Here is a 24,707-nt window from a genome sequence, read left to right as displayed (position 1 = left end):
CTATATGATTTCACTTATTTGTGGAATCTAAAAACAAAACAAAACAAAATGAACAAAACAGGAAAAGACTCATAGACACTGAGAAGTGACTAGTGGTTACAATGGGAGAGACACTGGAGGGGGTGAGGTGAGTGAGGTATAAGGACACAAAAATTCTCAGTCATAGCATAAGTTGGTCACAGGGATGGAAGTGCAGCATGGAGAATACAATGATCCTGTAATATCTTTCTATGTTCATAGATACTAACTGTACTAATTGGGGTCAGGATCTAATAATGTGGGTAATTGTTGAATCACTGCATTGTATACCTGAAACCAATATAATAATTGTATATCAACTACACTTTAATAAAATGTTTAAAAATTTAATTATACTTGGGAAATAAGTCATGTTTTATAATTTCCCACTAAATTCTTTAGAACTGTTTCTTACTACCATGGCATGTCAATAGTTACTGTTATTCTAGTTAGAAAGATATGTTGGTGAAAAAGCATGAAAAATAATTTTAATAAGTATTGATAAGGGAACATTTTTTTTTAATGCACAGACCTATGTACTCTGCTACTTCCTCAGAAACTGAAACTATACTGCTGAGTGTACTCACGTACTAGCTCCATGGTACATAAGAGAAGAGTTGGACTTGGGGTGATTTCCTATTTGCTAAGTGCAAACAAAACTGTTGACTCAGTTCTCAACAGGGAAGGGCAAGTCCTAGTCCAGGAGTGGAAGACCTAAAACAAACAAATGCTGTACAAGCGATCAATCGACAATTTGAATGAAAATAAGGTGATTTATGTTCTAATCTTTTAATAGAAACCCAAAATGTATAAAAATTTTACTTCTTATTACCTTATCTTGAAACTGCAGAACACTATATTCTGAGATCATTATATTGAAAGTTTTGAAAACAATGCTAATGCTAAATCTCTCAGAGTTAAAAATATACAGTGTAGTTATTTAGGCATAGGTTCTCATACTCTGGATCCTCCCACATGTCACACGGCTACACGATATTCCCAAGTCATGGATTTTGCCGTTTGATCTCTGATGCAGCTTGACGATATTTCAGGGCTCCAGAAGCTAGGCAGTTCTCTGAATACACTAAGCATACATATGAAGCAGCTCAAATGTACAAGCGCCTTCCATCAACAATCACTTCAAAGCTCATTAATAACTTACAGGTGTGAGAGTGGAAATGCCCTCTGCACTCCCCTGCCCCTTCTTGAACTCTGGTTACTCTCTCTGGGCCATTTCTGTAATAGTGAATTCTAAACTTGGCACTTCTCTTTTCTGACTCCAGGGTTTTTAAGATGGTTTTCCAAATCTTATTAGGAAACACAAAAGCAGACAAAAATGCTCCAGTGCACTGATCCTAGGGGTTTTTTTTTTTCATCCTTACATTGTTAGTTTATTATTATAAAGGAAAGCAATTTAAATCCTTCTTGAGAAGATACCTATGAAGAAAGTGGGAAGACAGAACAGGTGGATAGTAAAAATCTGCTTGGTCTGAAACAGGGAAAATTATGATGGATTCTAATATCTGCTCGGTTTCTACCATTGCTGAAGATAGGCTCTAAAACTTTACCAGCATCTCCAAAAAAGCCAATGAACTTTTTGTGTATAAGAGAGGCTTAATTCTACACCCAGTAGGATGTCAACAGTAGAACTATTGACATTCTGGGCCAGATAATTCTTTGCTATAGGGGGCTTTCCTGTACATGGTAGGATGCATAGCAACATTCCTGGCCCCTGCGTACCAGATGCCAGTAGTATGTACCCCCTGCCCAGTGTGACAACCAAAAATGTCTCCAGACATTGCCAAATATCCCTAAGTAGTAAGCATCAGAGCCAGGACTCCAACTCAAGACTTCTGTAGTTCTGTTGAAATGTACTGCCTAAGAGGAGAAATGAAAGATATGTGGCATGGTGCAGAACACAGGCTTTTCTAGGCAGGGCTAAACTAAAAACTAAATTAAAGGTAAAACTATATGCGTTAGCTGAAGTTTGCTTTTGAGATCCTCCCCCCAAATACGAAGGTCCAAGCACTCAGGTACCTTCGGATGGCTCCCTAGTTGCCCAAGAGCCCACCCCCAGAACATACTGTGGCCCATAACTATGACATTTCCCAGCCACCCGACTTGCGTCAGGCCTCTCCTGAGTATTCCATTAAAGCGATGAGCTAAACACATATCCTCCTCATACAAAAGGTAGCAAATGTATCAACTTCTCAGCTCTTGGCTTTTTTCACTTTTCAGTATGTCTCAGACATCTCCCTACACACCAGCACCCTGAGGTCTTTCTCATTCTCTTACAGCTACATTATACTGAGTTGGTGGATGTACCATTGTTTATTTAACCAGTCCTCTACTACTGGACCCTTGCACTGTTTCCAGTCTTTGGCTATTATAAGTAACAACTCCCTTACATAGGCAGATGTATTTGCAGGACAGATTCCTAGAAATGGAAATGCAAGGTCAAAGGGTATGGTAGGCAGAGTAAGGGCCCCCCAAAGATCTGGACATCCCAATCCCAGGTACCTGTGAATATGTTACCTAACAATCAAAGGAACATTACAATTATTATTAAATCAAGGATCTCCTTACTTCCATCCTAAATTATCTGAGTGGGCCAGAGGTAATCACAAAGGTCCTTATGAGAGGGAGACAAGTCAGAAAGGAGAGAAGATGCTGTGCTACTGCCTGTGAAGATGGAGGAGGGGTCCCTGAAACAAGGACCACAGAGAGCCTCTAGAAACTGGGAAGGACAAAGAAAAGGATACTTCCTTGGGGTTTTCAGAAGGAACACAGTCCTATAGACCCATCTGAGACTTGTGACCTCCAGAACTGTAATAAATGTGTGTTGTTTTAAGCCACCAAGTTTGTGGTAACATGTTAAAGCAGCAATACTAAACTAATACAAAGGGTAACTCAAAAGTAAATTTTCTATATATAATCAAATTTCCCTCCATAAAGTTTGTACCATTTTGCACTTCTATCAGCAGTATGCCTATTTCCTCACCATCTCTCCAACAAGATATATTATCAAACTGTTGAATATTTGCCCATGTGAGAGGTGAGAAATGGTTTATCACAGTATGGTTTTAATTCATGTGTGAAACTGAACATCTTCTCACATATTTAAAATATTTTTCTTTTTTTGAAACTGTTAAAATACTTTCTACATTATTCTGCTGGGTTGTTGCTCTATGCTTGATTTATTTCTAAAAGCTCTTTATATTTTAAGGATCTTACCTCTTGGTAGTATGAATTGAAAATATTTTTCCCACTTAGTCATTTGTTCACATAGTGTGATATTTATTCCATGCATAATTTTTATTATTTGTATTTATTTCTACTTAATGTTTAAAGTTTTCCTCATACAGGTTTTATATAGTCAAGAGATTTTAGCATGGCCATTTTAGTTTATCAATAATTCAGTAAGACTGACCCCTAATATTAAGGGCCAAGGGTAGTGATTGACTTACATTCCTTATTCCTGCACAAATATTTCAAATGGAGTAAAATTCCAATGTGAGAAATACATGGATGATGGCAAAAGAAAATTTCAAGTAACAATACAATTTTTAGCAATGCAATTCCTGCTTTACTTAAAGTCATTAATATAAAAAGAAAAAAAAATCTCTAAGTTTGCTGAATTTTTAAGTATTAGTACAGAGTACATTTTTTACCCTAAATGTATTTTTTTAATTTTATTTTTGAGAAATTCATCCTTGTATCTATAACAAGACATCCTCTTAATTAAAATGAATTATGAACCTATGCACCCCTATGTTTATTGCAGCACTATTTACAATAGCCAAGAAATGGAAGCAACCTAAGTGTCCATCAGTAAATGAATGGGTAAAGAAGATGTGGTACATATACACAATGGAATATTACTCAGCCATCAGAAGAAAACAAATCCTACCATTTGCAACAACATGGATGGAGCTAGAGGGTATTATGCTCAGTGAAATAAGCCAGGTGGAGAAAGACAAGCATCAGATGATTTCACTCATATGTGGAGTATAACAACAAAGAAAAAAACTGAAGGAACAAAACAGCAGCAGACTCACAGAACCCAAGAATGGACTAACAGTTACCAAAGGGAAAGGGACTGGGGAGGATGGGTGGGGAAAATGGGGCATTATGATTAGCACACATAACATAGGGGGGTGGGGACATGGGGAAGGCAGTATATACAGAGAAGGCACATAATGATTCTATAGCATCTTACTATGCTGATGGACAGTGACTGTAATGGGGTATGTGGGGGGACTTGATAATAGGGGGAGTCTAGTAACCATAATGTTCAAGTACTTGTACATTAACAATATCAAAATAAAAAAAATAAAATGAATTATGAACCATTTCTGGATCACAAAGAAGCAATAACATTTAACTAAGCTAGTATTAATTAGGTTAGAAATTGAAGCAGCTCAAAAATGGAAGTTGTATAATATAATTTTGCTAAAACAGGACATTACAAAACCTATTTTAAGTTTGTTTACAACTTAAAACACTGTTGGTAGTAGGAAAATATTGTGTTTACTTTTTATATTATGTTCCTTTAGAGTTTAAGTTTTCCAAAGGATGTTTATACAGTTGTGGGTCTTTTGGGGGGAGGTGGGGGGAGGGACAGGGATTTTTAAAAATATTTTTAATGCTATCTGGTGATAAAATTATGTACCTATGTAGGGTGTTAAAGTTCTTTTTGTTATTCTTGGGGGTAAGACTACATCAGCCATGGCTTTGGGGCCTACTTTTACTACTTAGACTCCACTGAGAGTTGGCCACCAGAAACTGAGACCAGAAAAGGGCAGCATGATGCACAGCAATACAGGTTGCAGTGGACATCTTATCCACTCCTGTGGCGTCAATGACCACAGAGGTGACTTTAAAGTCTCCCTCTTAAGCAGATGTGCATTTCCAGCTGCCTTCCTGACAACTGCATTAGGATATCCCAAAAGAACTAAAATACAGACTTCAAAAACCTTAAACCAAATGCATTTTCTTCCCCTCCAAAGCCATAGCTTTCAATTAATGATCATACTTGTATCTTTTGTCTCACCAATCTTATCTTGCCTCATCCTATTTGGTCATGCTATATAGCTACATTAGTTGTTAAGCATTCATTTTTGGATCTTCCTATGAAATATATCTCAAGAACTTAACAGTTTAATAATGACTGTACTTCTATAATATTTTTTAATATTTTAATTATAAATTATTTTAGAATATAGAATATATCAGAAAATTAAATGATATCCAAGCATATCAACATTTTGTCATACATGCTTCATATCATCTTTAAAAGAAAAAGAAAATATTAATAGTTACAACTAAAGTCTTACCTTACTTGTGCACTCTTTACCTCCATAGAGGTAATCTAAAGTTAGTATGTATTATTCTTATGCCTATTTTTGTATTTTTCCATGTTCACTATTTTTTGTTTTACAAATTTATATAAATAATATGCTTCACATATTATTCTGAAAACTTCTTTTTTCATATATTATGTTTGCAGTCCATGCTGATCATATAGATGCAGTTCATAAATTTTAAATGCTGTAAGGTGTTCCACTGTATGAGTAAACCACAATTAATGTATTCATTTCCCTGTTGAGTGACAGATTATTTACAATTACAAATAGTGATGCATTGAATCCTTGAACATACCTCCTGGTGCAGACGTGTCAGCATTTCTCCAGACCAGACATTTATGTACAAGAACTTCACTGTAACTTAGTCACATGGCCACACCTTAACTTGCATGAGAGTATGAGAAATAGTTTTTATTGTGGATGGCCATGTGCCCAGCTAAAAATAAGGGATTCTGTTTCAAAGGATACAAAGAAAAACAGATACTGGTATTGTGGTAAACAGCCAGCAACCAGCAGTTGCTGCCATTTTAAGTATTTCTAAATGTCTTTGAAAACTTTAAAGAGGTTATCCCATCAACAATGAATGAATATAAGAGTTTTCAATTTCTCCACACGTTCTCCAATAACTCCAGGTATCAAATATATTAATTTGTGCCAATCTAATGGGTGTGAAACAGCATCTCCCTGTTTTAATTTGCATTTCCCTGATTAGTACGAAGAATAACTATTATTAACCATTCTAGTTTCTTCTTCTTTGAAATGGCTATTTAATCATTTTTAATTATTTACTGTAAGAGCGTATATATATTCTTGATACCAATTTGCCTTGAAAATTTCTTCCAGTATTCAGTTTGAGTATTCAATTTTTGATGATGCCTTTTATAATGAAGAAATTTTTAATTTTAATGTAGTTCTTGCAGAGATGCCAGTTGTCTGTCTTACTCAGCTAAGCTACATTTCCCAGCCTCTCTTGTAACCTGGTGACTAAGATGCCAACAACCAAATGTACCTGGAGATAATGTGTGCTGATTCTGGGGATAGGCCTTAAGATACTGGGTATGCATATGTTTAATCGCTGTCTTTTCACCTTCCTTCACACTGTCACATTAATTTGTTAAAAACTACAGTAACCTTGAGAGCTACATGTAGAGGATAATAAAACTAGGCAAATAGTCTGGGTCTCCAGGATGGCTGCATGAAGCAAAGGCCAACTACCTACCCTAACTATTACATAAAAGAGAAATACATTTCTGTCTTATTAGCTGCTGCATTTAGGGCTTTTTTTTTTTTTTTTACAGAAACTTGGCCAAATATGCCAAATATGTTTAAGAAAGATTTCTTAGATAACTCACAAACAGTAATTATTTTAGAGTGATTGTCCTTGGTGCCTAGTATAAGAAAGCCCTCTTGAGATCAAAAAGATATTCTGGGTGTTTAGGATTCAACAAGGTGGCATGAGAGGTGAGGCAGAGAATACCTCCCAAAACCACAAATAATACAAAAATATGGTTAATTAATACAACTAACCCTAAAAAGCAACAGGGAAGAAGGCTGAACCAGACTGCATACAGACCTCATGAACAGAGCAGACCTCACGAAACAGGGTAACATACAAAAGCCTTAATCCGGCGGGACCCAAGTCCTTCCCCAACCCCAGCTCACCGGTGGGAGGAAGAGAAACGGAGCAGGGAGGGGGTGGAAGCCTGGGACTGCTGAACACCTGGCCCTGGAGGTCTGCTTTGCAAGCAGAAACCTATATTGTGTGGTGCTCTGGACGTTGGGGAGCTGGGACAGGAGGGGTGCTTGAGAGACTGAGATTCCAGCCATGGGGTTGTGAAGGAGGGGATCCACACCTGGCCGCTCTGGGTCAGAGGCAAGGTAGGTGGTCTGAGAGGCTCCCTAGCAGCGAGAGGGCTGCTGAAGGGGTGGGGTTTGCACAGAGCTTGCTGCGCGGGAGAAGGGAGAACTGGACAAAGCTGTCTGGGCAGGCTCTGCCCAGCAGGTTGGGAACTCTGAGGAGCTTTAGGTGTTCCATCCCCCTGGCTCCCTACTCAGCTCCGAGGCCCCCACGGTGACAGGCAGCCTGCTGCACCTTCCTACTGGCCTGACAGCACCGGCTCGCAAACTGGCAGTCACTGCGCTGGCGTCAGGCCAGCCAGAGAGAGGCCCCGCCTACAACAGCTAGAGACACAAAGCCCGGAGGCTTACACCTGTGTGCTCGGCGCACTGGCTCTGACACTGGGGACAGGCACCGCAGACGGGAATCAGGAAACACATCATTCCTCCCCGCAGGCACCAGTTCTGCTCCCCCACAACCCCCAACCTCACTCTGGGGAACTGAGCAACTCCAGAGACTGGAGCTTCTGGACACTAGAGGACACCACACAGAAATATGAAACGTCAAAAGAACATGGTTCAGACCAAAATCTCAGAAGCCCAAGAAAAAGGGCCAAATGAAGCTGAACTCACCAATCTTCCTGAAAGAGAGCTCAAAATAAAAATTATAAACATGCTTATGGAGGTACAGAAAAATATTCAAGAACTCAGAACGAATTTAAGTCAGAGATCCAATCATTAAGAAATTCCATATCTGAAATGAAACATACAATCGAGGGATTTAAAAGCAGATTAGATGTAGTAGAAGAGACGGTAAATGTAATAGAAATTAGAGAAGGGGAATACAAAGAAGCTGATGCACAGAGAGAAAAAAGAATCTCTAACAGTGAAAGAATATTGACAAAACTGTGTGACCAATCCAAATGGAACAATATTCGCATTACAGGGGTACTAGAAAGAGAAGAGAGAGAAAAACGGATAGAAAGTATCATTGAGGAGGTAATTAATGAAAACTTCCCCAATCTGGGGAAGGAGATAGTCTCTCAAGCCATGGAGGTACACAGATCTCCCAACACAAGGAACCCAAGGAAGACAACATCAACACATATAATTAAAATGGCAAAGATCAAGGATAAAGACCAACTTTTAAAAGCGAACTAGAGAGAGAAAAAAGACCACATACAAAGGAAAACCCATCAGGCTATCATCAGACTTCTCAACAGAAACCTTACAGGCCAAAAGGGAGGGGCATGATGTATTTAATGCAATGAAGCAGAACAGTCTGGAACCAAGAACACTCTACCCAACAAGGTTATCATTTAAATTTGAAGGAGGGATTAAACAATTTTCATAGAAGTGACAGCTGAGAGAATTTACCTCCCACAAACCACGTCTACAGTGCATTTTAGAGAGACTGCTATAGATGGAAGTACTCCTAAGGCTAAATAGATTTCACCCAAGGGATAGACAAAGAGTACAGAATATGGTTCATAACATACAAAAAATGGAAGAGGAAGAAAAAAGGAGAAAAAAAAAAAAGAACCTTTATGTTGTGTTTGTAACAGCATACGAAGTGAGTTAAATTAGACTGTTAGAAAGGGAATTACCCTTGAACCTTTGGTAACCACGAATCTAAAGCCTGAAATGGCAATAAGTACATGCCTATTGATAATCACCCTAAATGTAAATGGTCTGAATGCACCAATCAAAAGATATAGTTACTGAATGTATAAAAAAACAAGACCCATCTATATGCTGCCTATAAGAGACTCACTTCAAATCCAAAGACATGCACAGACTGAAAGTAAAGTGATAGAAAAAGATATTTCATGCAACTAATAGTGAGAAAAAAGCAGGAGTTGCAGTACTTGTGGCACACAAAATAGACTTCAAAACAAAGAAACTAACAAGAGACAAAGAAGGACACTATATAAGGATAAAGGGGTCATCCAGCAAGAGGATATAACTATTACAAATATCTATGCACCTGACACAGGATCACCTACATATGTGAAACAAATAGTAACAGAATTAGAGGGGGAAAGAGAATGCAATGCATTCATTACAGGAGACTTCAAAACATCACTCACTCCAATGGACAGATCAACCAGACAGAAAATGAGTAAAAAGACAGAGGCACTGAACAACATATTAGAACAGATGGACCTAAAAGACATCTACAGAACAGTCCATTCAAAAGCAACAGGATACACATTCTTCTCAAGTGCACATGGAACATTTTCAAGAATAGATCATATACTAGGCCACAAAAAAAAACTCAGAAATTCAAAAATATTGAAATTGTACCAACCAGCTTCTCAGATCACAAAGGTATGAAACTAGAAATAAATTGCACAAAGAAAACGAAGAAGCCCACAAACACATGGAGGCTTAATAACATGCTCCTAAATAATCGATGGATCAATGACCAAATAAAAACAGAGATCAAGCAATATATGGAAAAAAATGACAACAATAATTCAACAACACAAAATCTGTGGGACGCAACAGAGGCCATGATAAGAAGGAAATATATTGCAATACAGACCTACCTCAGGAAAGAAGAACAATCTGAAATGAACAGTCTAAACTCACAATTAATGAAACTAAAAAAGGAAGAACAAATGAGGCCCAAAGTCAGTAGAAGGAGGGACATAATAAAGATTAAAGGAGAAATAAATAAAATTGAGAAGACTAAAACAATAGAAAGAGTCAATGAAAGCCAGGAGCTGGTTCTTCAAGAAAATTAACAAAATAGATAAAGCCCTAGTCAGACTTATCAAGAAAAAAAGAAAGTCTGACCACAAAAACAGAATTAGAAATGAGAAAGGAAAAATCACTACAGATACCACAGAAATACAAAGAATTAGGAGAGAATACTATGAAAAATTATATGGTAACAAACTGGAAAACCTAGAAGAAATGGACAATTTTCTAAAAAAATACAACCTTCCAAGGCTGACCAAGGAATAACCAGAAAATCTGAACAGACCAATTACCAGCAACGAAATTGAACTGGTAATCAAAAAACTACCTAAGAACAAAACTCCTAGACAAGATGGTTTCACTGCTGAATTTTATCAAACATTTTGTAAAGACCTACTACCCATCCTCCTTAGAGTTTTCCAAAAAGTAGAAGAGGAGGAAATACTCCCAAACTCATTCTACGAGGCCAACATCACTCTAACACCAAAACCAGGCAAAGACACCGAAAAAAAAAGAAAATTACAGACCAATACCCCTGATGAACATAGATGCAAAAATACTCAACAAAATACTAGCAAACTGAATTCAAAAATACATCAAAAAGATCATCCATCATGATCAAGTGGGATTCATTCTAGGAATGCAAGGATGGTACAACATTCGAAAATCCATCAACATCGTCCACTACATCAACAAAAAGGACAAAAACCATATGATCATCTCCATAGATGCTGAAAAAGCATTTGACAAAATTCAACATCCATTCATGATAAAAACTCTCAACAAAATGGGTATAGAGGGCAAGTACCTCAACATAATAAAGGCCATATATGACATACCAACAGCTAACAATAAAGTTAACAGCAAGAACTGAAAGCTTTTCCTTTAAGATCGGGAACAAGACAAGGATGCCCACTCTCCCCACTTTTATTCAACATAGTTCTGGAGGTCCTAGCCACGGCAATCAGACAACACAAAGAAATAAAAGGCATCCAGATTAGCAAGGAAGAAGTCAAACTGTCCCTATCAGCAGATGACATGATATTGTACATAAAAAACCCTAAAGAATCCACTCCAAAACTACTAGATCTAATATCTGAATTCAGCAAAGTTGCAGGATACAAAGTTAATACACAGAAATCTGTTACTTTCCTATACGTCAATGATGAACTAGCAGAAAGAGAAATCTGGAAAACAATTCCATTAACAATTGCATCAAAAAGAATAAAATATCTAGGAATAAACCTAACCAAGGAAGTGAAAGACCTATACCCTGAAAACTACAAGACACTCCTAAAAGAAATTAAAGACTACACTAATAAATGGAAATTCATCCCATGCTCTTGGATAGGAAGAATTAATATTGTCAAAATGGCCATCCTGCCTAAAGCAATCTACAGATTTAATGCCATGCCTATCAAATACCTACAGCATTATTCAATGAACTAGAGCAAATAATTCTAAAATTCATATGAAATGACAAAAGACCATGAATAACCAAAGCAATCCTGAGAAGTAAGACTAAAGCAGGGGGAATTAGGCTCCCTGACTTCAAGCTCTACTACAAAGCCACAGTAATCAATACAATTTGGTTCAGGCACAAGAACAGATCCATAGACCAGTGGAACAGAATAGAGGGCCCAGATATAAACCCAAGCATATATGGTCAATTCATATATAATAAAGGAGCCATGGATATACAATGGGGAAATGACAGGCTCTTCAACAGCTGGTGTTGGCAAAACTGGACAGCTACATGTGAGAGAATGAAACTGGATTACTGTCTAACCCCATACACAAAAATAATTCACAATGGATCAAAGACATGAATGTAAGTCATGAAACCGTAAAACTCTTAGAAAAAAACATAGGCAAAAATCTCTTGGACATAGACATGAACAACTTCTTCATGAACATATCTCCCCAGGTAAGGGAAACAAAAGCAATAATGAACAAGTGGGACTATATCAAACTAAAAAGCTTCTGTACAGCAAAGGACACCATCAGCAGAACAAAATGACATCCTACAGTATGGGAGAATATATTCATAAATGACAGATCCGATAAAGGGTTGACATCCAAAATATATAAAGAGCTCACACACCTCAATGAATAAAAATCAAATAAGCTAATTAAAAAATGGGCAGAGGAGCTGAACAGACACTTCTCCAAAGAAGAAATTCAGATGGCCAACAGGCACATGAAAAGGTGCTCCACATAGCTAATCATCAGAGAAACACAAAAGAAAACCACAATGAGATATCACCTCACACCAGTTAAGATGGCCAACATCCAAAAGACAAACAACAACAAATGTTGGTGAGGTTGTGAAGAAAGAGGAACCCTCCTACACTGCTGGTGGGAATGTAAACTAGTTCAACCATTGTGGAAAGCAGTATGGAGGTTCCTCAAAAAACTCAAATTAGAAATACCATTTGACTCAGGAATTCCACTCCTAGGAATTTACCCTAAGAATGCATAAGCACAGTTTGAAAAAGACATATGCACTCCTATGTTTATTGCAGCACTGTTTACAATAGCCAAGAAATAGAAGCAACCTAAGTGTCCATCAGTAGATGAATGGATAAAGATGTGGCACATGTACACAATGGAATATTATTCAGCCATCAGAAGAAAACAAATCCTACCATTTGCAACAACATGGACGGAGCCAGAGGGTATTATGCTCAGTGAAATAAGCCAGGCAAAGAAAGACAAGTATCCAATGATTTCACTCATATGTGGAGTATAAGAATAAATTAAAAAACTGAAGGAACAAAACAGCAGCAGACTCACAGAACCCAAGAATGGACTAACAGTTACCAAAGGGAAAGGGACTGGGGAGGATGGGTGAGAAGGAAGGGATAAGGGGGAAAAAGGGGCATTACGATTAGCACACATAATGTGGCAGGTGGGCGGGACACGGGAAAGGCAATATATAGAGAAGACAAGCATCTTACTATGTTGATGGACAGCGACTGTAATGGGGTATGTGGGGCGGACTTGATAATAGGGGGAGTCTAGTAACCATAATGTTGTTCAAGTAATTGTACATTAACCATACCTAAATAAATAAATAAATAAGAAAAAGATATTCTGTATTTTTTTTCTGAAAACATATAAGTTTTGTTTTCCAAATGCAGGCCTTAATGCTGGAATGTGGTTTGCGTATAGCTGATGTAAGGTTTTACAGTTTTCAATATGCAGGTAGTCATTGTTTCAGCACTATTTATTGAATATACCATGCCACTGATTTATAATACCACCTGTGTCATGGACCAAATTACCATAGACACATGACTGTCTTCTGTTTCACTGGTCTATGCTTATAAGCTTGTGCCAATGTCACATCAACCATAATTACTAAACCTTTATACTAAATCTTGATGGTTGGCAAGACAAATCCCTCACTATTTTTCAAAATTATCTTGGCAATTCTTGACATTTTACTCTTCTATTTAAATTTTAACATTCACCTTTGAAATTACACACACACATACATAACTGTTAAAGTGAAACTGCAATGAATGCATGATCTAATACAAGAAGAAATTACATCTTTACAAAATTGACTTTCTATTCATGAGCTTATTATGACTATATTACATACTTAAATTTTTATAATTTTCCCCACAAAGACCTTCAGAATCCTTTGTTAAGATATATATCAAGGCCCCTTATAGTTTTTTTCACTATTTCATATGGTATTTTTTTTACTGCATTTTCAATTTGTTGTTGGCATATAGGAATGTTGTTGGTCTTTTGTATGCAGATCCTGCGACCTATAATATTGCTGAATTCTCTTACTAATGTTAATGGTTTGGTTCTTTTAGATTTTCTATAGGGAATCAGAGTGAGTAACAACTTATGTTATCCTTTTCAGTCCTTATGTTTTTCACTTTTTTTATTACCCTAAATATTATCTTCAGTAAAATATGGAACAGAAGTTGTGAGATTGGCATCTCTGTCTTGTTTCTGACTTAAAAGGAGAACACTTTCTGATGCTTGCTCTGAGTTTTATGGGATACTTGTGTTAACAGAATTCCTTTATCATTACTATGTAGATAAGTTTATATCATGAATATGTTTTATGAAATTTTTTTCTGTATCTTTTAAGATAATCATATCATTTTCTTGCTTTAATTTGTAAATGGGGTAGATTATGTCAGTACATTTTCTATTATCATACCATCCTTGAATTCCTGGGATAAATCCTCCTTAACCAAGATTGTGTTCTTTATATGTGCCACATTTAATCTGCTCATGTTTTATTTAGGATTTTTTGCATTAGAAACATAAAATTGATATATGAAACTGGACTGTAATTTTTCTCTTACTATCCTTGTTAAATTTTAGCACTTTCATCAAATTAATTGGGAAACTTTCCTCTATTTTTTACTTTCATTAAACTTTTATTTGCATAAAATAGGAATTATCTTTACTTGAAGGTTAAAAGTCATTATGAGCCTTAAAGGTTTAAAAGCATTATGGACCTGATATGTTTTACTGTGGAAGGATTTAAAACAAGTAAGGCATATTCATATGAGGTTGTATGTTCATAGAGATTTTCTGTTTCTTCCTAAAGTAATATATCAGGTAAAGAATACATTAGAATATTGGAAATAATGGACTCCCTTTTACAAAAAAGAGCTTAATTTTTTTCCTCACATAACATGATAGCTAGATATAACCTGTCCAGAGAAGATTCAACTGCTTAATGATGCTATCAGGGATGCAGGCTCTATCTTTCCATTACACTAATCTTAGCTTAGATGCCTCCACATCATGCTTATTACATTTGGGACTCAAAATAGCTGCTCGTGTCTCCAGTCAGTCCTCACTTTCTTAAAGTAAGAAAGAAACTGAAGTAGAAAGAGGTGATACCCCATATCAGGAAATCAAAAGCTTTCACTTCATTGTCCAAAACTGTATTACACAGCTCACCTAGCCATGAAGGAATTTTAGGGAAGTACCTTTATCTGGGCACATTACCCCAAATAAAACCAGAGCTCTGAATTGTCAACTGGCAATAGCTGCTGTAGTAGTTTGGATCAGTTATATTCTAGGAAATTGTCCAGTCCACCTCAGTTCCTAAATTCTCTGAGCTTTTTAAAAAATCACTACTATATTTACACTTTTGTCTCATTTTAAAAGTCCTAATATTATACATTGGTGTCTTTTAAAATTAATTTTTTGCCGAAAGCTTTTCTATTCTATTAATCTTTTCAGAGAACCAGCTTTGGTTTTCTTGCAACTTCTAAATGCTTCTTTGATTTCTAATTCATTCACTCTGTGGTATTATTACTTCCTTCCTTCCTCATATCTTTGTTAGATTTTTTCCCTGGGTTTTTGTTGTTGTTCTTGCTATTGCAAAAGGTATTTTTAAAATTTCCTTTTCCATTTTCATTATGCTGGTATACAGAAATACAACTGTATAATGCCGGTTTGTATGAAAACTGTTGACAGAGTACATTGTGACCCATTTTGTATTTCAATCATATATCTTGTTATCTTACTAAGTGCATTTATTAATTTTGATAATTTTAGACTCACTTAGATTTTCTATCTACACAGCCTTGTCCTCTGCAAATAAATTTTATTTCTTCTTTAGCAATACTTATGCCTTTTCTTTCTTTTTTCTTGACTTGTTTTTTCTTTTCTTTCTTTTCTTGATTTTTTATTTCTTGACCTTTCTGGCTATGAGGCTAGGACCTACAGTACAATGTTGAGTAGACATGGTAAGAACTGATACACCCTTATCTTGTTGTCAATTTTAGGGAAAAAGTATTCAGTCTTTTCCTTTGAGTATTATGTTAGCTATGGGTTTTTGTAGATGTTCTTCATCTGGTTGAGGAAGATGCCCTCTATTTTTAGTTTGCTGAGTTTTTATCATGGACTAATATTTATTTTCTATATCATATTCTCTCAGTTTTGGTCAGTTGTGTTTCCATCATGTTTTTAAGCTCCTTAAATAAATCACCATAATTTGTATGTTATCTATGTAATAACTGTTTTCACTGTTCCCACATGTTTATGATCAACCTCTTATGCACCATTTCTTCTTGCAACCCATCCTTTCCTTCTAGGTTTAACAGACTTCTTCCTCCCGTACCTCCTATTATTTCCTATGAATACCAAGGTGAGTGATAAATTCCATTTTCTTTTTTGTCTGAAAATATTTTTATTTAGCCACACTTTTAAATAATAGCTTAGCTGGGTATGACATTTTGGGTTACAGTTATTTTCTCTCAGCCCTTTCAAAATAGTATTTATCTTAAAATGTTTCTTGTTGATGTCAAGAAGCATGCTTCTAGCCTAATGTTTCTTTGTATATAATCTTTTACAGCTTCTGATGTTATCTTGTCCATCTTTGAACACCTTCTAAAACCACACTGGCATTTCTTTTAAAACACTATACTTTGTTATTTAGTCATTCTCCATATTTTAGTATTATTACCTTGTCTTAGTCATTTTACATAGTTGCCTTAATGCCACCATTAATGAACAAGCTACCTGACACTGTAGTAAATGCTACATATCTTTTCCTATAAAAAAGCATAATGTTCTCTTATGGAATGGGGAGAAAAAAGAAAAGAGAAAAAGATGAAAATGCCCTATCTGAATTTAGCAACAGAGGCTTGTCTCAAAGAGTGCCTACATACCAATTTGTTAACAATCGGCTAATGTTTGTAAACAAATAACAAATGAGTAAATTATTTATGCATTAACTATTCTGTTCACAATTTATTATTGGTTTTCAACAGATGGTTGGCATTCTTATTAGGTACTGTTTAAACATCAAAAAAGTAATTGTTAAGCTCAGCAAAGTTTTCATGTGCCAGCACATGAATTACCAGTGTAGACAGATCTGACTCAGATTGAATTTACTGAAAAGGGGAACAGCCCCAACTATTCCCCAGCTGTACCTTCTAAGCAGTTCCATCACTTGGGTTCACACACATCTGAGCAATTCTGAAAGAACAGGAAGACAACCTCCTGAAATCTATTTACATGAGAGACTGAAAAACCTCCTGGGAGTAAACTTATTATCTTAAGCAAAGAGAAGATTACGTAGCTTGATCCTGAAACAAAGTCTTGGTTCTTAGACGAGAGAAGTAATTTTGAATGTACCATAGTTTCTGAGGCTGGGCATTAGTCCCATCTCAGACCACCATGGATTCAAATCTAGGTTCTAAGGAGCGATAGGGCTATAAATAAAAATGAAAATGCCTGTTTGTATGAAAACTGTTGACAGAGTACATTGTGAGCCATTTTGGAACCCTCTGACAAAGCCTATCACAGATAACCAACAATGAACACTGCATACTGGCATCTCCACAGTACCAATATATTCATCAACGGCTGTACCCAGAAGCAGCCGCAACAATGTACACAGAAGAGACGCCTGACGGGAGGTGCAACACCCAGCAGAACTAGCGATGGTGCATGCAGATGGGGCGACCAAAGGGCATGAAAGAACCACAGAAGAAGGCAAATATTGGAGAACGGATTTAATACATAATACACTATTAGCTACTCAATCTGGCAGCTAACCAGACTTGTTTTTGAAAATACCTAAGATACCTCTTTAGCTTCCTAGAAATATTTGGGTGGAGTCTTACTAGAGCCTGGGAAGCAAAAAATTGGTGATACATGTAGCAAAAGGATCAGGTCTAATTTAACAGTATGGTTTCTATATGCAAGAGAGACACAAAGCTTCAAATTGAGAAAGTTGGGGGAATCCTATTTAGGAAGGTGAATGTGTAACCTATTTCTCAAATCTGCAGTGTAGTCTATTTTTGTTCATCTCCTACACTGAAAACAATTACACTCACCATGAGTATGAATTTAAAAAAAGATTCTCCTGAATTTATGAAAATATTTGACTCTTTTAATAAACTGAAAATTCCCACACCTTCCTCTAGTTTAGACCTTTTAAAACAGCTAGAAATCATATGCCCACAGAAATCTTTTGCAGAATGACAGCCAATATGACAAAAAATGTCACTGAGGAAACTTAAGTATGGAGATAACTGTGAAGTTTAACCTAATTTCAAAACAATATATGTCACTTTACTATAAAGTAATACTTTATACTTACCTTTCTCAGGTATTTTCAAATTGCGGTAGGACATCTGTTCTGTTTCTCTAGGTAAGAAAATTAGTATGAAAATTTAAATGAATTGCTAGCCCAGATTCCAAATTAAAGCCTAGACCTCATCTCTCCTGTCTTTTTTACCAGAGGCAGCACTAACCTTCATTCTAATAAGCAGGTGTGCCGGGTGTCATGGCAATGTCACAGACACTTTGAATTAGTGGGGCTCAGGGGAAGACAGAAAGGTGACTCCAAAATACTGAGTATCAACCATATAGTATATAGACTCTGCAGGCCACCTGAACTTCCTTCATGAACTGGACAAAGGCATTTCTAGAAAAGGATGAGTACGGACTCAAAGTGAGTAAGCTGGGGGAAGGGCCCCATAAGGTGCCACACGATCTCAAAGTCGTTTCCTAACTGCACTTTCCCAGCCAAAAATAACCAAATACTGAAATGTAGCTATGCCAAGAACTTCAGGTATCAGTTCAATTTCCTCCTCTTCTTTATGAATTTGTATTATTTATAAGACACTTGACACATGTTAAACACTTACATAGCTCCTCAGTTTCAGGAAATATGGCTTGTTCAGCTGAGGGGGAAAAGCATATAATGAGGGAGTTAACAAGGGCTGATATTTTTTTACAACATTCTTTAAAAACTGAAAAACCTCATTAAACATCAGGAACAGCTTAAACAATTCACTCTAGACCTTGGGGCCCACGCGGACGTCTCCCTCTCAAGCTCCCTGTCTGGCCCTGCTCTCCCCCGGTGTCCTCCGAGAGGGTGGGCCTGACGGGCGGCCACGTGTGGCCTCAAGGCCTCGCCGCCACACATCCTCCGGCCTTGAGGCCTGGGGTGCGCGGCTCCCAGGGGACGTCGGGCCCCGCAGAGCGGCCCGCACCCTTTGACCCGCGGGCGCGCAGGACGCCGGGAGCAGGCGGAAGTGCGGCCGGGAGGCCCGTCGCGGCCAGTGGCCGCCTGCCGGAAGTGGGTCCGAGGCCGCGGCGGTCCGGCCTGGGCGGCAGCAGTGCGAAGCTAGCGGTGCCCGAGGCGCTCGGTCGCCGGCCCCACCCCGGGGACCTGTACGGCCGCTGGAAAGGATCCCAGAGGCCAGGAGGCCGCTGCCCTTGGCCCGGCGCCTCTCCCTCCCGTGGCGGGGACAAGGGCGCCCTACCGAGGCTGGGCCGCCTGCAGGCCGGCTTCGCGGACTTCCGGCCTTCATGGCCGCGGTTTTCGAGAGGGAGGTCGACGGGAGCGGCGCGCTCTCGAGACCCCTGCCCTCGCTGGGGTCCTGGGATTGTGAGGCCGGCCCTGCGGCCGGGCTGGGAGGAAGGAGCGAGAAAGCCGCCACCGAGCGCGGCCGGAACAGGGCCGACTGCAGGGCTGCCGCGGGGAGGGAAGCACCTGCCTCCGCCCTGCTTGACCCCGAGGCCACCGCCCGAAGCAGCCGGTGCCCCTGCCGGGCCTTCCTAGCGGAGGTCGGAGGAGGGCGAAGCCCGGAACCTCGCGCCCTCGAGTGCTCCCGTGCCTGGGGCGGCCGGGTCCCCTTGACCGAGGGCAGATCCGCAGGGCTGAGAGGTGACGCTCCCAAAGAGGGAGTCTCAAGGAAGGAATTCCTCCTGCCTCGCTTCCAGAGTTGAAAGCACGGAGGCCGTCGGTTCTGCAAAGAGGAGCAGTCGAGCGCGGGCAAGCAGCTGATGAAAATAATTGTCCTCTCACAGCCCTGCGCCCAGGGGCGCGTGCACACACGCACATGCACACGCACACGCACACACAAAACTTGCTTCATCTAGCTGCCCAACCTTAGTATTCCAGGCATGCGATTTTCAACAACTTGCTTGACACAATAACAAAGACATTTAAATGCCAGGACGCAGACTTCACTTTTTAACCTGCTGAGAGGAGCTAGTTTCAAAGCTTCCCCGCCGCGAATAAACTGACAAAAAAATATGGGGTGCACTTATAAATTAAACACCTTACCCTCAAAGCGATATGCGTTAATCAGGTTTCTAAGGCAATAGCCATCTCTGTCTTTTCCTATTCACCCAAATAATGCCACAAGAAGGAACCCCTTTACACAAGAGAGCTGGAGAGAAAAAAAAAGAATTATACCCATTGCTAGTAAAAATCATCTTAAATCAATAGAGCACCACTTGAACTTGAGTTTCCATTGTTTCACTGAATCATCAATGTTTTTAATTAAACAGAGCTACCCTTTCTGTTAAAACATTACATAAAAGGGTTAGGTTTCTACTTTTGTTGAGGCAGCTGGCGTTTGTTGGCTGTTGTGTTTGAGCAACAGACTGTTCAATAGAAGAGAGAAATAGCTCAACGCGCTCTTAATAGACCTGTTTCAACAATGTACCTTGAAAAGGAATACATTGTGTTATTGTGTTAGTTTGCTACAAACCTATTAAAAGAAAAATAGCATCCATCAGGTCTAACAAAATGCATTTGTATTATACATACTTATCTGCTTCTAATACACTTCTTGGCACAATGTCTAGAATTCAACTAGATCATCAAGAGCTGGACAGAAGAACACATACCAGTTAGGTAATGATACACGGGCTAAAAATAAATCCAAAAAGGAAGGTCTAAGACTGCAATGGCTTTTTATTTATCATGAGAGACGAGACACAGGCAACCCTATTTCAAATGAATATGTATTGCAAAAGTGTGGACTACTATGACAAAAACAATTTTAAAATATTCAAATTTGTTAAATAACCTAGCATGGGAATATTGATTGAAGTCCCATATTTAGAATGAAACTAATGTACTTTCGATAGCAGTTGACTTCAGAAAAGGGCTCAGGGCAGAAGTGCATTTTTAAAACAGAATTAAACAATGCAAAGAGCCCGGTTCTTTAGGGAAATGCGTGAAACAAACAAATCGAAAGCAAGGGTTCCAGCCAAGAGGTTGGGGAGCAGCGATGTCTGGCAATATGAAAGGAAGTGCTTCTTGAAAGCGCTCTCTTAAAAATGACTTTTAAACTTCTTTCATTGAATTTTAAACACAGAACGAAATGAAGCAAAGAAATAGGTGACTTTGCCACTGTGAGACAGGATATACGGGATGTTTTAGGAAGGGCTGCCACTTGGACCACAAACCTTAGATAAACACAGTGACAACTGATGAAGTTAATTTAGCTCTGAGATTTGCTTAGCAGAAAAGACACCCAAAGTAGCATCTGTCACAAGGAGACATCTTTTGCTTTCACAAAAGGCAGTCACTTTGGTCTCCAACCTCCAAGCACCCTTCAACTTTCAAGTGCAAAAATGTTGGGGCACAAGGGAATAGTACACTACCTACAAATGAACTCAATTGTCAAAAAAAAAAAGCTTGCATAAATTACAATAACACCCTTTGCGAGATATCCATGTTAACAAATAGATAAAGCAATATTTTGCCCAATAAAGTCAATGTTTTTTACATTTCTGCATTAGTAAATAATCATGTGAAGATTTAGAAAAATGTCACTCAAAACTAGATGATAGTTTTGCCATATTATAAAATAGCTATGTTAGACCTTTCTGGAAGTCATTTGAAACCAGATGACTGATATGATTTCCCTCTTCAGTAAAGACATTTTCTGTGCTCAAGTAGGATGTGTATACTGGGAGGTAGTTGAGATGTGTTGGATTTATTCTGTAAGACTTTTCACTGATAAAGTCTCCTTTCTAGCCAAAATCAATTTTTTAATTAATTCCCTTGGATTAAAAAAATGGAAATGAAATCATAAACCCCAAATGACTTATTATGAAATTAGTTTCTCATAAAATTACTAGAAGAGTTGACATTTTCAAGGTGAGGTGGTTTGGGTTTTTTCTCTTCTTTTTTGATGTATCAGATAATCCACCAAAGATGACGAGACATTCACAATAATTGGTTTGGCCATGACATGAAATGTTGTTACCAAAGTTTTGTAAAAAGCCTTTAACTTTCATTTAGACCTTTTAGAAATATTAGTGCATCAGAAGTTAAGCTAACTGGAGGGAAATATTCAGTGCATTTTAATTTGAAGACTGTTCATACAAAGAATCACAAAGAGATCATTTGAAAATCCAGCAGAGGAAAAACGTATTTCAGAGGAAGATTGTAATCTGATTCCCTGTTTTGTTCTTATTAAAAATCCTTGATTCTTCACTCTTGCAAAGAGTTTTCAATAATATAGGAAGGCTAAATATTTTCATTTGTTTTTCTTAAGTAAAAAGAACAACAAATAGTCTGTGTTATAATTTATATCCCTTTAAAAAACAGGACAAAGAGGATCACACATAGCTTATTTTCTATTTGGCCCCCCAAATTCTTCCTAGAAAGTGACTTCTAGCCTGTTAATTCATTGTCACTAATACCTAGAGAAGTTTCAACCAAGCAAATCATTATAAAAAATAGTCTTTCCTGTTGCTGATCCTAAGCAGCATCTAATTTGAAAGATTCTTTAGAGCACATTTTCAAAGCATCAAGCCTCTTACCAGCTTCTTGGGCTGCCTTAGGAAAGCAAATAAATATCATTTCAGATTTCCTTTTGCCTTCTTTTGCCTTTTGGCTCAGAAATATGGGAAGTAAGAGGGGTTGATATTTTAAAAACATTTCTACCACACGTGATTATTTCAATGCCATTCTCTGGTGTTGTGTCTGAAAAAAGTGTGGCCGAGCCTGCTGCCCGCAGCGCCAGACATTCAGCCGGATCCACCCCTGGGCACAGTCGTCAAAGGGAAAAGATTCAGCTTCCAAACTTGATTAAAAACAGCCTAAGAGTTTCTGCCCCGTTAAAGAACTGTGTGGTTTGAGAAGCTGAGTAAACTGCCTCGAGAGAGGAGTGGCTGGGGTCTATATCCTTTTCATACAGGAGCGGAGAGAAGCTCGAAAAAAGCAGTAGATTCTGGGCTGCAGAAGAACAGCTTGTCCCTCCCAAATCTGCAGGTAAAATCCACTTTATACAACTTAGGTACTGAGAAAGAGCAGTTTTACCTTGTAATTTTTCACCTTAATCTAAAGGGAAAATGGAAATATATATACACACCCGAAGACCTACCAAGATGCTTTGGAAATGTTACCTTGTTTCTGTGTTTTGGGTTTTTGTTTGTTTGGTTTTGTTTTGGTTTTTATGCTTCCTTTTGATAAATACTTCAAAATATTCTTCTCCACCTGAAGTATTCTGGTACAATTAAAAGAAAAATACTGAGATGGAAAAATGAACTAGAAATGAAGGTGTGTAGGCTAGTGAATAAAATAGATGCCTGTCAGCATCTTAAAGATTTGTTGTTTTTGCTTGTGATATTTTTATGGTGAAAACCAAAGACATACAAACAGGAATACAAACATGAAGAGAAGTGGGAGGTTCCCTGATGTGTCTGAATTAAAAAAATGAAAATTGCCTGTTTTCCCCTTCAATTTTAAATTTTACTCCAGAAAGTGATACAACTTATTTTTTTCATGGGCACAGGAGGAGGAACATATGATACATTTGGGGATTTTTCAGTAGAGCTGTGTTTAGTTTTAATTTTCCTGTATTTTAAAATAAACACTTTGACCAAAGCATGTTTGATCTTTGCAAGAAGGAAATATACATTGTAAAGGAATGTGCAGCAGTTGGGTATGAAAATGGGGTTGTGACTCACAGCTGCAGGCAGAAAAAAAAGGCGTCGTGGTGTCAGCCAGAGGTGTTCAGTCTAATAATTCAAGCTGTAAACTGTATCCCCTAAAATTACCTACATAATAAATCATTGTGTGAAGAAAAAAAGTTTGGACTGAAAAGTGTAAGTGAAACAGAATCCTCAGGAGACTTCAGTGCTGGGACCTATTGGCAATGATGTGAAATATGGGTTTATTTTGTCCAAAACTTTAAGGATCAGAATAATACTGGAAATTATTCTCATACAGCTGATTTTTTTTGGTCTTGGGTTTCAACACATTTCTACATAGTATGTTGCAGAAGGGGGCTTGTATTTTTTTTCTTGCCTGATCACACAGCTGAAACTGTTTTTATGGGATTTACAGTCAATTTATTCAGCTTCAAGAGAAAACTAAATTCAATAATGGCTTTATTTTAAGAAAAATTGTATAACTAAGTCGTCAAATGCTTATCAAGAACGGAGGCAATAATCTTTCTAGAAGTTCCTGTCTCAGATTTCATTGTTGTTTATTGGTACCAAGGAAAACACTGCATTTGTGTAAACTAGTGAATTAACTTGCCTAAGAATTCACTAATGGATTGAAACACTTAGACACTTAGGTTAGCAAAGCCAGTGTCAAATCCTGGAGACTTGAGAGAGGAGTACGTTTGGTGATGGAATGCACCAGTTTGACGTAGAAAAGAACTGGGTGCCTGGAGAAAGGATGCAATTGTCAAGAGGAAGTTTAAAGGCCAAGGACACACGAAGTCTTTGAAACAATGAGGGTGAGAAGTCAAAAAGCAGACCCGACAAAGCCACATTGAAACAATTTATTTTATAGGATCCCCTACATTTCCAGAATTAGTGAGCAGAAGAAGCGCCATGCTGGGAACGCAGGCTGTGGGCTCTCGCGCTCCGCCGGCACTGCGAGAGGGAGAAAGTCAAGTTGACACGGGGCTCTTTCGCCTGGGCATTTCAAATAAAAATATAAGGAGGGGGGCGGGGAGAGAAGGGGACAACGAAGCTCGAAAACACTTGACTCCGACGAAGTCTGAGCTAAAG

The sequence above is a fragment of the Manis pentadactyla genome, chromosome 17 (genome assembly GCF_030020395.1).
Source record: "Manis pentadactyla isolate mManPen7 chromosome 17, mManPen7.hap1, whole genome shotgun sequence".
Classification (NCBI taxonomy): domain Eukaryota; kingdom Metazoa; phylum Chordata; class Mammalia; order Pholidota; family Manidae; genus Manis; species Manis pentadactyla.
Note: the sequence above shows the minus strand (reverse complement) of the source record.